Source organism: Neophocaena asiaeorientalis, unplaced genomic scaffold, assembly GCF_003031525.2.
Source record: "Neophocaena asiaeorientalis asiaeorientalis breed wild unplaced genomic scaffold, Neophocaena_asiaeorientalis_V1.1 scaffold118, whole genome shotgun sequence".
In the NCBI taxonomy this organism is placed as follows: Eukaryota; Metazoa; Chordata; class Mammalia; order Artiodactyla; family Phocoenidae; genus Neophocaena; species Neophocaena asiaeorientalis.
In genome coordinates, this window is record NW_020175528.1 from 8,382,527 (window position 1) to 8,399,409 (window position 16,883).

General features: G+C 38.0%; 1 protein-coding gene across 2 annotated transcripts in view; it reads left to right on the forward strand.

Annotated features, from left to right (window-relative positions):
• The first annotated feature begins 5,686 nt into the window (after nucleotides 1-5,686).
• The window catches only part of AGTR1 (angiotensin II receptor type 1), a 46,363-nt gene continuing 35,166 nt past the window's right edge, over nucleotides 5,687-16,883 (forward strand). For both annotated transcript variants that reach the window (XM_024769142.1, XM_024769143.1), the window contains exons 1-2: nucleotides 5,687-5,860; nucleotides 15,003-15,087. The gene's annotated coding sequence lies outside the window, so the exon portion shown is untranslated. The remainder of the gene's footprint in view (nucleotides 5,861-15,002; nucleotides 15,088-16,883) is intronic.

The following is a 16,883-nucleotide window of genomic DNA, read 5'->3' on the forward strand; positions in this document are numbered from 1 at the left end:
GATGACAGCTGTTAGCACTCAAGGCGTTGCATGTGAGTGAATACAGTTTGACTTTTTAAAACATAATTTACTTATGCGTAAGGAAGTATTTGGACTGCAGGGTTAACCTGAAGATTCTAAATGGGCCAGGAGAAGTTTATACATTAGTTGCCTCTAACCAAAGGAGCTCAGATCAGCTATAAACATCTCCGCTCTGTCAAAGACACGCCTTTCACTGATCAGGGAGGAGCCTTCTGCCTGGACCAGGAGGAATCACGCAGCTCAATCAGCAGGGCAGGAGTCTGCCCTCAGCCAGCAGGGGTGTTCTCAAGGTGGCCGGGTGCCAGAGAAGCGTCAGCCAAAGTGGACAGCTTGTTATCATGACCTCTGTAGTGAGTAAAGGACTGCCAGCATGATTGTGTGAATGAACTATTTGACAGTAAAGAAGGGACCACCCACCAAAATTGAACCAAAATAAGAAATATGGTGGAAAATATTTGGATTGTATTCTGAAGACAATGGGAATTTAAATAAAACTGGGACAACCTCATCTCCTTATCTTTCCTCAGCCAGTTAAATTCAAACACAATTTTGCAAATGTCACCCATTTTTCTAGAATTTTTAATCTGAAAGTCTGCTGAGTTCTTTATATGGGTCAAAATATACCCCCTTTGCCATCCTAAATACCTACCCTTGTTCTTCCCAGATACTTTATTTCTCAGCACCTCCATTTTTTAGCATTTACCATATAAAACTTCCTTCTCTTAAAGTTAAGTGTTTATGAAATTATACAACTCTTAGTATATCAGTCCCTATATAGAGCATGATGTATTTATTCAATGTTTATTAACAATGATGTTCACAGATTTGAAACACTCACATATTACCACTTTCCAGTTGGGAATTATATTTGTGTGGTAAATAAAATGTTTCATACTTTCCTATTATCTATCAACATTTTATTGGTGAATACAGTAACTTTGCTTTTTTTAGAAAGTGAAATTAATTCTATACGAAATTGATCCATCTTCATTTACTACATCTGACTTCATTTCTATCGTTAACAATAGCTTTATTCCTACTAGTTTTCTCCTCTTTCCTCATAAGCATTGAAATAATATTAAAATATATAACTCATAGTTAAAGCAAAATATAACTTGAATAAATGTTTTATTTCTTTTAGAGTCTTCCAAGCCTCTACAAATTTTATCACATCCATCAGCTTATTGGACAATATCTATTGAATAATATCCTTATGCGCTGGTGAGTTACAGAACCTTGCAAATATTCATTCTCCATCTTTATAAAGGGGGTGATAAGAAATAGTAGAAATCCTGTCTGATTAATCATCTATGAAGTTTAGAACTGTTTTTTAAAAATCAGTTAGGTTTGTAAAACAGAAAATAAGAGAGGTAAAGCAGCTGTTTACTCACTCTACATACTAGTTTCTGCAGTATACTATATGGACAACTGAAATAAATCACCTGAGATATAGACCCTCATTATAATACATGGCATTGTAAAACTCAGTTACACTTAATGAGGCGATGTACATGCCCCAGTCAGGAATGCTCGACAATTGTTGTTTGGTTGTCATATTCATCTCTTTATATTCCTGTAAAACTATTTAAAGCAGGGATACCAATTTTGGTAAAGTATATTGAGTAAGATAAATCCCTGTCTTATTAAAAGCATTTCTTCGAATAGTGACTGTATTTGAATATTTTGACATCATACATATGTAGAATTATTAGGGTTAATTTTTTTTAAAAAAAAGATAAAATGTATTGAGTACTAACTACAGACCAGGCACTGTTCTATTTGCTTTACATTAATTAATTTGTTTAACCCTCATCTACACTGAATTAAGTGCTATTCATACCCACATTTTGCTGATAAGTAAGCTAAAAGATAGGAGATTAAATAACTTGCCCAAATTCACACAGCTAGTAAACAGGATATTGGAAAACCCTTATTTTAAGGAAAGATCTAGATGTCAGCTGTCTTGGCCAAGCTCCACTGATATCTCTAGAGATAATGGAAAATGGGCTCCGGTCTCTGAATTCCTAGTTAACATATCTTCCCATAAAATCATGCTACTTTATATATTCAAAAACAGTACAGGTATAGGTGCACTCACAGTGTTGAAGCCATGGGGACTTCAAGTTTAGTGTCAGCCAAAACTGTCCACAAAAGGTGCCCCCTGATGTTCCTTGATCTCCAAACAGTTCCTGTGCTAAGTTCCCCGCCTTCTTGTTCATTCTGCTAACTTTTTAATGGTGATTTAATTGTTATGTAAAATTTGGATAATACAGACAAACATAAAATATAATTTAAAAGTATCCATAATCACTACATTCTTTTTTTTTTTGCGGTATGTGGGCCTCTCACTGTTGTGGCCTCTCCCGTTGCGGAGCACAGGCTCTGGACACGCAGGCACAGCGGCCATGGCTCACGGGCCCAGCCGCTCCGCGACATGTGGGATCTTCCCGGACCGGGGCACGAACCCGTGTCCCCTGCATCGGCAGGCGGACTCTCAACCACTGCGCCACCAGTGAAGCCCCAACATTCTTCATTCAGAAGAAACCACTGTATACATTTTGGTGAATATACATCTAATTTTTTTTCTACGCATATGCATGTGAATGTGTGTGTATACATGTGTGTGTATGTGTATGTTTTAGTTAATTTGGATAATAGTGTACATATTGTTCAATAAGCTGATTTTCACTAGTTTACGTATCATGAATATTTTCCATATCACTAAATATCCTTCCACATTACTGTCAATGGCTAAGTTCTATTCTAGATGTGCCATAATTTATTTAACTAACCCTTTATTTAGGGGACATTAAAATTTTTTCCAATTATGTACTATCATGCTTAACAATGTAAATAACATCCTTGTACATAAAGCTTTGACTATACCCACGATTATTACTTAGAATAAATTCCTGGTTGATGAGGGTACGCAACAATCCTACAGTATCAAATATATTTTTTTTTCTGCTTCTGAGAGTACCAACTTACCTACTACCTTGCAAAAATTGAATTCCGGTGTTATCTTTTTTCTTTAATCTCTGGTGATATTATAGGTGAAAAATTGCACCTTGTTGCTTTAAATTTCATTTTTCTTACTTTGAAGACTAAACATTTGTTTCATGTTTATTGGGCACTGCACTTCTTTTCCATGTCCTGTCGACTTTTTATTCCAGACTGATATTCAGAGTTGAGTCTTTCTTAGATGATCTAGAATCCGACATGAGCCAAGCCCTGGCCTCAGCAGCAGTGAGGCTCTGCATTCCGCCTTTGCTCACCTAGCGTTTCAACAGCCCACTGCCCTTTCCTTCTGTGTTCCCACTTCCAGCTTCATGGTGATGGCTCACTCTGATTCTGCCTCACATGACGCATACAGAGAGGAAAGAGAGAAAAAAAGCCTACACCTTGGTCCACTGTATCAGAAGACTTCATTTATATCAAAATTTCAAATTTTAAATACCAGAGACAAATTTAATCCTTAGAAAGATATCAAGGAGTTTATCTCTTTTTTCAAAGCATCAAAAAGCCAATACATCCCTGACCAGTATGGAAAACTGCCAGTTCCTCACTAAAAATGACTGCCAATTACTAAGCACTTTACTATGTATCAGGCACAATAATAATGATGCCATTAATTTCTTGGAAACTTGTCCTTCTCATCTGATTGTGTCTGATGATGTAACATCCCAAGGAATGAACCCCACCCTTTTGAGAAATTTCGCCCAAAACAACTGACTTTGTAACAAACTTCCAGTCTTCAAAACTATTATTTCTAAAATCAAGGTGAAATTTAGTACAGGTGTGACTATGGTTAATGATTTCTAGCACTAAATAGGTTTAAAAATATAAAACTCTCCTGATTCTTAAATAATAATCACAGGAGCATTTCCTAATATCACTCACAGACTCTGGAATTTGTCACCTACTTTTGGCTTTTCTACACAAAGTCTTGTGATAAATGATTCCAAATATCTGATACTATGAGGCAAGTCCTCCAACTTTGTTCTTTTTCAAGATTGTTTTGGCTCTTCTGGGTCCCTTGCACTTCCACATGAATTTTAGGACCACCTTGTTAATTTCTTCAAAAGCAGCTTGTTGGGATTTTGATATGGATTGTGTTTGCTCTGTATAATACTTGGAGATTATTGCTATTTTAACAATACTAAATATTCCAATCCATGAACATGGAATGTCATTCCGTTTGTTTAGGTCTAATTTAATTTCTTTCAACAATGTTTTCTGTTGTCAGAGTACAAGTTTTGCACCCTTTTGTTAAATTTATTCCCAAGTATTTTAATACTTTTGATCTATGGTAAATGCAGTTTTTTCTTAATTTCATTTTTGGATTGCTCATTGCTGATGTATAGAAATACAACTGATTTTGTATACTCTTCTTGTATCATGAAGACTTTCTGAACTCATTTATTAGCGCTAATAGCTTTTTATTGATTTCTCAGGATTTTCTAAATACAAGATCATGTCATCTGCACATAAAAATAGTTTCACTTCCTTTCTAATCTGGATGCCTTTCATTTCTTTTTCTTGCCCAATTGCCCCAGCTAGAACCTCTAGTACAATGTTTGATAGATGCGTTGAAAGCAAATAACTTTGTCTTTTTCCTGATCTTAGATGCAAAAACATTATCTTTCAACATTAAGTATGATGTTAGTGAGTTTTCATAGATAGACTATACAGTTTGAAGAAGTTCCTTTCTTCTTCCTAGTTTGCTGAATGATTTTATCATGAAAAAGTGTCAGATTTTGTCAAATCCTTTTCTGATTTATTAAGATGATCCTGTGGGTTTTGTCCTTTATGAATATGGTATATTACATCAATTGATTTTTGGTAAACTAATCTTGCATCACTTGGATAAATCTCACTTGGTCATAGTGTATTATCCTTTTAATATGTTACTGGATTTGATTTGTTAATATTTTGCTGAGGATTTTTATCTACACTCATATGGAAGATTTGTAGTTTTCTTTTCTCCTGACGTCTCATCTGGTTTTGGAATAAGGGTGATACTCGCTTCATAGTGTGAGTTGGAAAGTGATACTTCCTCCTTTGTTTTTTTGGAAGAATTTATAAAGAATTTATATTAATTCCTCCTTAAATATTTGGTCATACTTTGTTTTTTAACTTTTTCTATGTTTACATTAAAAAAAAATGTAACTCCAATAGCATGTCCGATAGGAGGAAATGAATGTCCACCCATTCACTCTGTAACAACCCTGAGGTTAATCTATGGATCTATGATCCACAATGGTATTGTCAAAGTTTGAGTTACTCCCAGGGAAGAGAAAGAAGTCCCCTAATTAGTCCTTAGAAGTTTCCCAAGTTTTAAAAAAAAAAAGTAGAGGAATGATCTCGGTGTGAAAAGCTGCTCCTGCAACCGCAGCTCTCTTCCATTTCTCCACTCCCTCCCGCAATGCCGGGTTCTGGGCCTGGCACTCAGATCTAATAAGTGACAGTGGGGTGACTGTGGCATCATGCCGCTTCCGTCAGCATCTGGAGAGGAAAGGGGGTTGGGCCGAGAGGGTCTCTCGGGAGGGGCGGAGGAGGAGGGAGTTCAAAACACAGCCTCGCCCCTGGAACCCTCGAAGCAGCAACGCCCCTCGCTATAAATTTGTAGCTGCCTTCGTAGAGAATGATTCCAGCGCCTGTCAGCCAAGGGCCCCAGGCTGTGGGCGACTGAGCGCCTGGGCGGACGCAAGACTAGCAGCTCTGCCGGCCCGAGGCGGCGATCCCTGGGGAGGAACCCGAGCGGACCCCGAGAGTGAGGGCGCACCCCGCACCAGCGCCACCAGCTCGGCCGGACGTGGGCGCAGCGTCCCGAGTGGCGGTGAGTGGCGCGGACTGCCCTGCCAGGCTTGGGGGCTGGGGGCGAGGGTAGTCAGTTCCCTGCCGAGGTGTGAACTGCGGGCGCTGTGCCGGGAGGCTCCCGGGGACGAAGGCGAGAGCGAGCTTAGTTCCAACCGGCGCCCACCCCGAGCTGGAGGCCCTTCCCCAAATCAGAGGAGGGGCGTCTGGGTTGGGAAGAAACAATTTGAGCTTGTTTGCCGCATGCCCCAGAAATTTCATTCCGATTTGACACAACTCTATCGAGTACAAGCAAGGAATCTGCAGAAATGGGATGCAGCCAAGTAAACTTTCTTCCCGACGCTTTTAGCTAACTCTTGTCTTTTAAATGTGACCTGAGTGTATGACTCCGCGGGGCGTCCATTTAAAAGTTGTGCCACTTCTAAAAGTGAAGTTGAGTGTCCGTCCCCTGCCTTCCCAGGCCTCGCACCAACAAAGCTCACCTCCCCCATACCCCTCTCTGCAAACCATATCGGGGGGTCCTTGGCACAGGATGCCGTGCCCACATCGAATTAATTGGGGAGGGGAAAACCCGGGGCTTCTCCACACCCCAATCCCCACAGCTTTGGCCAGGGCACGTTTGTAACTGAGGGGGATTCTAGGAGAAGCTCTTCTGCTTCCAAGACTGAACAGAACCTCTTGCTGGCCCCTTCCCTGCATCCACCTCTCTACCTAGCACCCCATTCTCCAATTCTCTTAACTATCCAGCCCAATCTCTCCAAAGTGCCAGATGCTTCGTCTCCAGAAGCATCTCCTGCCCTGACTTTGGGCCCCCATTAGAGACCTGGCTATTGAACCCATCTGGGGCCTCTGTACCTAATCTTTGTTTGCTGATGGCTTCATTAAGAATCAAACACTCACTAGCGGCCCTCTGGAGCCCTCTCTTCCTGGTGAACGTTTGGGTGCTCACTTTCCGCTGGGATCACATTTTCGACCTGCTGCATTTACTTCCAGTGTCATTCCTGGAGGAGAAAGTAACAATGAGGCAGGGAGGAAATCTGGCACCCTGCTTCTCTGTTTTATAACTTTCTTGAGCAACTTCTATCTCCTCTTAAAGGTGCCTCATCACCAACATGATTCTCTTGGTAGTTACCACCCAAGGATCCTGGGTCTCCAAGGTTTATTCTCCTTAGCATAAGCAGTAACACCTTTATAATTCTTCTCAAAAAAGGAAACTGTCTGTTTCCCTTGTCCCCTGCAGTGTTTCCCTAGCTCTAAAGGCCCCACCGCGTGGATAATCTTTCCTCAGGCTGTGGTGGAGTCCACCACCCTTTTGGAAGACAGTGCAGGAGCAGGGAAGCACAGAGAGCTGGGAATGGAGACTCCCACTTAACTGGCCATGTGCTGTTAGAGTTATTTCACAACTCTGAACCTCAAGCCCCCGCCTGTACGTTTCCCTCCAGTGATAAAATTCCTTGATTCCTTTTGTTTCCTAGTTATTGCTTAAAAAAATAAAAGCCTAAAATAATTACCCTTTTATAGCCCATGTCTGTGGTCCTCAAAACTGTCTAAATAGCTCTCCTGGTAAATTGTCTGGAAAATCATTAGGTCCAAGTGTCCATCCCCCAAATTAGAGTTGGCAATTCCTACAACCTGGCTTAAGGCTCAGGGAGTGGCCCCAAGTTGCTAGATCTCAACATTTGTTAAAGTTTCATGATTGTTAGTGTCAAGTCTGTTATCTACTCTTTTTCCCCCTTTTTTTCCCCTGACTTCATTGTTCTTTGTGCCCATCATGAGGCCTTGATTTCTAGCTCGGTTCTTCTTTGATCTTAAACTGAATAAACTGCTCCACCATCCAGCTCGGAAGAAAACTGGTTTTCTTCCACTGATGCCAAAGGAAGACTTGTCTTCCTTGAGTTTTATAAAGTGTCTTTCAGTCACTGTTGCTTTGGCAACGCTCTGCATCCCAAGAGCTCTGAGCTTCAATCTCTCCTATCACTCTCTCACCCTGCTTCAGTGTTCAAATTGTGACTTTGTGAATTGTTCAGGTTTCTTACTTCTTCGTTTTTTCTTTTCCTACTTTGGGTAAGAACTGTGTGTGTATACCTGTATATGATTTGGGGTGATTTTGCTGCTGCTGCTTGTAACTGTTGTTGCTGTTACTATGACTAATTGCTTGCCCTATGCTAGAGGGAAAATAATGAAAGAAAATTTAGTCTGCTCCTTACCCAAAGCCCAGGTAAAATACTTAGCTGAGAAGGAGTTTGAAACTCACAGTTAAAATGCGTGATGCACGTCTCCCATAGTTTTATCTGTGCTGTCACACTGTCCTTTTCATGCAGCTGATAGTTGCTGTATTTTGCTCTCAAATTTGTTACAGGGACCAAGATCAAGTCCCATCACACTTAGATGTTTTCGCTGCCTGACACAGGCTCCTGGTCTTCAGCCCCAAGCTCGCTAGTTGACTTGGTCCTTTTCCTGCTCAGTCATGACTGAGCAATGCCAGAGATTCTCCCAAGTGGGCTAGCAAATTAAGAAATTTATTTAGAAGTTTGATGTAAATCCAAGTGTTGTGAAAATTAAAAAGCTGTCTTGAAGACAGCCTGTGGCAATAAACAAATATAGAGCCAGAGCAACAAAATATGACAAAGTATCCAAGGCTGGGTTAGGAACACTCTTCTCCCACGTTATCTAGCAAATTGGAAAAATCAGCTTTCCAACTCATCACCACTGGAAAGTACTATTATTTTCTTCAAAATGCTTATAAGCTTTCTCTTTCAAAATTGCCTGAAGTCATTGGATTACATGTGTTTCTCTTCATGTAAGTGTTTATTAAAACAGTATACTAAAGCTCCCATAAACAAAAGTAAATTTTGTTCCATTTCCAGCCTTAATTTAGCTATCACTTTACATTTTCCATTCTTCATCATGATATGAATTTTAGCTACTAAGACTCAACTTTTCAGTGGCTTAATACACAAAGCCATCTTAAATCTAGGAGTATCTATAGAGATTTAAGGTACTATTCAAATGATTTGGCAAATGACTACCATTATCCTATTAAAGCTCTAAAATACATCTAAAATAAATCACAGCAAAAAAATTATATAAAGAGCTATAAATTTGCCAGATGTTTTGTCCGTTGGTAGTTAATGACAAATTTGACGATTAGAAAATGAAATATATAACAATCATAAAAATGGTAAGTGAATCTTAACTGTGGTTGTATTAACATTGAAAGTTTTTCTATCTGATTTTGATTCTTTCTCTTGATAGTAGATGATCACAGAGGGAGAAAAATTCCCTTGAATATGAAAACCAAAATTTCTTTCAAAATATTTTACTAACGAAGTATGCACTATATACTGTAAATGCTGTACAGCTGCTTTATACTATTGATATATTATTTTTATAGCTCAATTTAGAAGAGTTTATTTTTGTTTGTCTGGTTCCTAAATAGGTGCATATCTAAATGTCTTAAGTAGAAATAAGTGTCTAGAATCTGCCCATTATGGTTTGATTTTTCTTCCCATACTCAAAAATATTTTAAATTGTGTTGCCAATCTCATATTTAATTACTTTTCTAACACAAGTTGGAAAAATGGGTAAGAAATAGACATGCTTTATTTTTCATAATCTCATTGTGCCTTCACATTCCAAGTCCCAATTCTAGGTGTCCTTAAAACTTAAAATCATAGAATTAATAATCATTCAGTTTGGGTCAACTTTTATGGGATTTCTTGTTCATTTTAAATACATAAACGCTGCTTTGTTCCTCAAATGATGTTAAAATCTCATTTAGATCAATGAATTAAAGTACTTTGACTAGTGAACTTCAGACTAAGAATAGTAGAGAATACACATTTGGTTCTGCACTTTTAAAGAGAGTTAATGATTGCTAATTTCCCCTCTAAGTTTTCTTTGGCTATTTCCCATTTTATATTAATCAGGGCTCCTCTTATCTACCTTGGAAAATGAAGAATTATATCTACGAAATATATCAACAGTAGTAGAAGATACTTAGAGGGAATTCAATGGATCTGATATTAGGCCCTGAGGACACACCAAAGTATAAAAATGGTCTTTGCCCTAGAGAGATGTTGGTCAAGCTAAGTACATATTTAGATATGGGTCTCTCTAATCATCTCAATGCCACTGGGGTGGGAAGCCATTTAGAAACAACCCTCCTCCCTCCTACCTTTCAGACTAGGTGGAATGTCTAATGTGGTTACATTGTTTGATTCTAGCCATTTCCATAATAACCACTACAACTTTCCTTTCCCCATGGGGTTATAACTCCTTTGATTGTATGCACCACACCCAATTGCATCCTTGTATTCTGTTACTAAATGCTCCACAAGTCACTTTCTTGCCTGTTTGTTCTTGGCTAAAGCTATGGAAAACATAAAATACATTTTCAGATCCCTATATTGTAGAAGAGAAATGTTAGAGAGAAACCACTTCCTACTACACACAATAAAATGACTTAAAATTGATGCTTTAGTCTTACTAATTGAGGAACTAAGTATTAATACCATTCTTTTAGTCTAAAGCTGTAATGGCAAGGGCAATGTAGAGAAAAGAGTAAGAAAAGGAGAAATGAAAAAGAATAAAAGGTTGAAATATCAAATCAATGGTTCTTCAGGCTTTAGAGAGCAGGTAAGGCAAGCATATGACAATCACCTGGGGAGCGTTTTAAATCTGTACATATTGTCTACACTTCCCTTTTTCCTCCTTTCCCCATTTCCCCCTATTGAGAACCACCACATCTATTACAAATTAGAACCAATCTTCCATAATTACCTCAAGTGTCCAGGTCCAGAGACTAGCATCATGGGCATCACCTGGAAGCTTATTAGAAATGCACACTTTCAGACCCCACCCAGACTCACTGAATTAGAATCTGCATTTTAACAGGATCCCCACGTGATTCAAATGCACATTAAAGCTAGAGAAGCACAAGTGGACAGTACCTCTGGCTTGTTCAGAATGATTACCTAGAGATTCTTTCCTTGGCTTTTTAATAAACAATTTTAATAAAGCTAACATTTATTGAGCACATACAATGTGCCAAACAATATTCAGCCTTTAAATACTGTGCTTTATTTAATCCTCACAACATCCCTATATAATAGTCACTGCCTTATCCCCATCTTATAGATTGGGATACTGAGTAATAATGAGATAAGTAGCTTACCCAGATGTGGTAACTGGTAGAGTCAAGATTTAAACATAAATGTTGATTACTGTGCTCTGAGCCGCCACCCACACTGTCTGCTCTACACTAGGCTGCCTGCTTTTGAAGGCCAATTAATTATTTGATAATTTATTTAAAGTTATAACTGGAAATCAAGTTCTGTTTCCCTCATAGCAAAAAACAAGATGTCCTCCATTTTGGTTAACATTTGCCTGTCATCTTACCTTTAACTGCAATAATGAAGAATTCTAGAAATTCCTTCTTTAGTTGGGAAAAAAAATGAAAACTATGACAGCCCATTATTTAAAACTTAAGGTTTGATATCTCTATTTTCCCATAACTTAACCTGAAATTTACTTTTTTTCCTTACCTTTTTGTGTTCTGATGAACTTTTTTTTTAAAGTACTTGAATTAAACAAGCCATTTCCTACATATATAAACTGTTCATCTTTCCAACTCAAATTATATATCACTCTTTCAGCTTTTAATATAAACACTTACTTACCTATAGGCATAGTTTACAAAACTTTAGCTGAATATAGTTACTAATCAGTCAGTCTGCAAACAAGGGTGACTTATTTTAAGCCAACGACTCCCCAAATGATTTAGTCTCTGAAAGATTTCTCCCAATACATATAGATTGAGAGTTGTCAGTTGGACCTGGTCAAATGTCTGTTGCTTTGACAGGGCCTCACTGATGTTGGTCAAAAGATTGAGGTGATGGGCTTCCCTGGTGGCGCAGTGGTTGAGAGTCTGCCTGCCGATGCAGGGGACACAGGTTCGTGCCCTGGTCGGGGAAGATCCCACATGCCGCGGAGCGGCTGGGCCCGTGAGCCATGGCCGCTAAGCCTGCGCATCCAGAGCCTGTGCTCCACAACGGGAGAGGCCACAACAGTGAGAGGCCCAGGGCTCCCTGTGATCATGTTTGAGAGGAGAGGTGTGTCAACGGGACTGAGCAGCCATGATTTTCTCCGTGATAAAGGGACATCCTTAGGAGACAGAATTTCACCAGCTGCTGCTTAGATCTAGAACTTTCAGCAGTGCTAACAGTACAGCGTCTACCTTGTAAGTTATGGCTGAGGGCGAAATCAACCCAGCGGTGCCATAAAGCCAAGTAGCAAGGGAACTCGTGCCCAGGAGACATCCTGCATGTTAGCAGGCAGAGTTTAAGTGCTAATAAATGATAACGTACTAGTGATTCTCTTATGACCCTTTAGAGTCCTGCTTGTCTCACTAACCCCAAATATCTGTGACTGTGGCTGAATATAATCTGCACCAGGTTTTTTCCTAAATAAATTGAAAAAAAATCTCACAGCATTTCTTCTAGTAAACTTCATTCGTTTACAATTTTATTATCACACACACTTTTCTTCACTTTTTGACCCAAACTCTTCTTGTTATACAATTCAAATGCATCTTACATGCTTCTGAATTATGTGGGTTGCTGCTAGAACAAGAATGGTCCATTAACCCAGCTTTAATAATCTAATTTTCTTTCCATTCAAATGATGTCATGTCACATAAAACACACTGTACCATGATGTCTTCCAGCACTTAACCTTCACACAGTTAATTACTGCCACTTTATCAGGAATGGAAAAGAATCTGATGTGATTCCTACGTAATGATCTCCTGAATGTGTCCTAGTGTTTGATCTACTGGGTTAACAGAATGGATTTTTGAGAGAAATACAAATCTACTCTTTTAATTCCCATTACATTAAGCCATATGATGAAACATTATATAGTCATTATATATTTTTATATAAATATATTTTAGAACATTTAGTGACAAGGAAAGATAATCACAAGTAAATATAGCAACATATAAAACATAAATCGAGTGAGAGCCTGTGTGTGTGTATGTGTTTGATAGATTCTTGTCAAGGTGCCATTAAGGTCTTACTTGGGTCACTGGTATTCTAATGAAAATAGTTTAGTTATATTAGCACTGATTTGTGAGTAAATCACTGATATATTTTTTAAATGCCTGCATATTTGCGGAACAGATAAAAAATACCAGGAAAAATATATAACAAATCTTAAATGCTTTTGAGGATTATTAGGATCAAGGCTAAGATCAAAGGTGACTTTTTTCTTTCCCCCTTTTTTTTTGCATGTGCTTTCAAAATTTCCTATAATGAACCTCTATTATACTTCATACTTGCTGTTTATCTTGGAATTTCTTTTCCTTTCCTTCCAACTCACTCTAGATTTCAGATTGTAGACGCTACTGTTAACCCTCTGGAGAATGATACTGGCAAGTCAGCCCTGTCTCTGTTTTTTTTTTTTGTCCCTAAGGTACACTAGAGCCTTACAAGAATCCACAGATTTTACACCAGAGTGGTATTTTATAGGAAGAATCATCTAATGGGAAAATCTTTGCTATAACACCAAAAAATTGGGATAAAAATAGATACTTCTAATGCCAAAATTCTCCTATATCTCCTGTTATCACAATGTGATAGTAAAGCTGGTGTACATTGTTGTTTAAAAAAAAAAAAAGCAACCTCTATACAGTCTTCTTGAATAACTCTTTAACTTTAAAAAATTTCCTACTTAAAAAAGTCCCCAAATCTATAATGAAAAATATTGATAAATTTGGCTACATTAAAAAGAATTGAAATGGTTGTATATTAAAAAGCACCATAAACAAAGTCAAAAGATAAACAAGAACTTGGGAAAGCTATTTGCCACACATTACATGTAAAACGCCCATTTTCAACATGAGCTCTTTAAAATGAGAAACAATGAACAACCCAATGGAAAAATGAGCAAAGGCCAAGACTGGGCAAACTAGTAGAAAAATGACTACAAAAAATAAGAAAACAAAAAGCAGCTCAACCTCATTCATAACTAAAAAAATGCAAACCAAAACGAATATATACTTTTCACTTATCAGACAGAAAAAAATTTAAGATTTGATACAAGCCAGATTTTTGGTTTCATAAATTCATGTAACCTTTATAGAGGACATTTTGTAAGTATCTTTCAAAAACTTAGAGTGTATAAACAATTTGCATCAACAACTATATTTGGAACTTATTCTACTGATATAATCATATAAGTACAAAAATGCATATGTATAAATATGATCATTGGGTTTTTTTTTAAGCATCCAAAAAGGGAAATTGGAAAAAAAAAAAAAACAACCTTACAGCCCATAATAGGGGCTGGTTAAATAAATTATCATATTTCAGTGCAATGAATGGAATACTATATAGCTATTAAAATGAATGAGTTAGATTTATGTATACTGATGTAGAAAGTTCTGCTAGCATATTATTAAGTTTAAAAAAAAAGGAAGCAAGGCACAGAACATATAATGTATAAAATGAAAAAACACGGATATACACATTTATATGCATGTATATACATTTTTTAAAGTACTAGAGGGGTACATAAGAAACTATTAGTAGTAAGTATCTCTGGGAAGTCAATCTGGAGAGACAGAGTTAAGAGATGTGTACTTTTGTTTTATATGATTCTGTAAGTTGTCACTTATATCACATGCATCTATTACTGCAATGAAAGATTACAACTGAAAACATCTTTTTAAAAGATCCTTTTTCAAAATTATGGTAAAATAACACTTGTATAAGCTCTAGAATCATAGCAAAGTTTAAATGTAAATTCACAAGTAAAAATCTAATCTATTAGGATATTTCTTATATTTAGTAGTTATGTCTACAGAAATGCCTTAGAAGATTGCACTGTTTTTGACCCAGAAACAGTCTTTTTCTCCTTCTCTAGCGTTCATGTAAAAGGGTGTGAGGGAAGATGTCGACTATAAGCAGGAACAGGACCAGGTCAGCCACTCAGCAGAGCCCAAGTCTATATAAGGAAGAATATGTTCTTGATGTCAACCAGATGGCTTCATTACCTTCAAAAACTTCCTTAAGATGTAGCATTAATGCTTATTTTATAAATTAGAAAATTAAAACCTGACCATATTCAGTGAATCTCATTAATCTTTTTTTTCTTTCCAGATTTGATACATGTTAAATTGGTCTAAAATGGCTGAGGTTTTATCTGAATAAGTCACTGAAGCCATCCCAGAAGGTCTACATCCAGGTAAATGTCTTACACCTATAATGCTGTGTCTGTCAGTAGTTTTCTCTAACGTGTCAACAGTGAAGGTAGCACAAAAAGCCACATATGCCATTGTCAGGTGACAGAAACAGAGGAGGCAGAAAAGAATGAAGTGCCAGTCTCACCCCATCCCTTCCAATATACAGCTGAAGAACATATATATTAATATGATTTTCAATATAAACAGTCTCAGAATTACCAAGATATTCATGTATTGATGATAAACCATGTGAGAGATGTGCAAACCCTTGGCGAGGATCTCCTCATGGTCATAGGCGATTGCTCTGAGCAGTGCGTTCCATGCTACGTAGGGCTTTAGTAGGGCCAGGAGGGAAATGACTGTGCTCTCTCATCGGCCACCAAATGGGGAATCGGGGCTCTGTGATGCCCCAGCACTCACTTCTAGAGGCGGGCATATATCTAAACACCATAAACCTTGAAACTACCTGCTCACCTTCAGAAAACCCGAAAGTCTCAGAGTCTCATTCTTACAAAAGTCTCCCTTACTCCAGTAAGATATAGGAAAAGGGGCTCTGAAATTGGATATAGAGGTACCCTTTAATTCCCATGCAGGTTAGCCCTCTGGTAGATGTGAGTCCTGTGGAGTCACACGGCAGGGCATTACACTCAGAACCTCAGAGGGCAGCTAGAGACTGCTCTGTTGGTCCAACTCCCATCACATAGGCCTGAATGATATTTTTCATAAAAAGACTCCTGGATTTACCCGGCTAGCAGGACTTTTTTCTCCTGACGTAAATTCAGCTCAAAGAACAAGCCCTCAGCTTCCCAAACTAACAGGGGAGACACTCCCTAGTTCCTCCAAGGAGAATGAAAAGAGTAGCTTGTCCCATTCTGAGTATGTTGTGATTGCATTTTATCAGAGTAGAAGGTAGATAAGATAGGTGGTGGGTTACATATGTTAGAGGCGACTAGTCTTTTTGATTGACAAGTAGGAAACCCTTGCTGGAAGGCACTCCACAGTGGTGTTAGGAAACTATTTAGGACTGCTTTAATCTTGGAGACAAAAATAGTAACATTCTACAGAGTTCTGACACTGGAAATCTTTAGGGGTTTTTTTGTGAGGTGTAGTTAAACCTAGGAAGCATAGCTGTGCATGTTTTCAGCAAAAATCCAGCTCTGGAAAACGTACATTAAAATCTATTGAATCAGTTAGGAAGACACCAAGACTGGAAGCTTTCTTTTGCATCCTAAGAGTACGGATCAGAAGGAACTCTTTGTCTGTAACACCCCATCAGCCTTAGGGCAGAAGAATCAGGACAGCAATACGGGGAGCTCCTACTGGAAATGATTCTTAGACCATCCTCTCTTCTCTTGTATTTTCGAAGCCCCTCGGGTTCTGATTAACATTCCCATATTTGTAGCAAAATTTTCCAAATAACTGTGACATTTTGCTTACAAATAAGAAAACACTGAACAAAAACATTGTGTAAAATTTTAAACTTTTTCAAACCTTTAAGGTTCAAATGAATGAGCAAAACATACTTAATTCTAAGACTTTTTTGTTGTTGTTAAAGAACTAATGCCATACCAATTCTGCCACTAACTAGCAACTTTGCCTTTGGTTTCCTGTGAAAGAATCTTCGAGGCCCCATCCCAATCCATGGTCACTATATTGAAATACAAATAGTGTTTTCCAAGGGCCTTCTGAACTTTGTATTGTCACTTTAAAACTTTCACCAACTTACAACTACAGAACTTTGATCTCTTATTGATTTAAACCAGTAATGTGTAAACAGCATTTCAGAGCTTGTTTTATT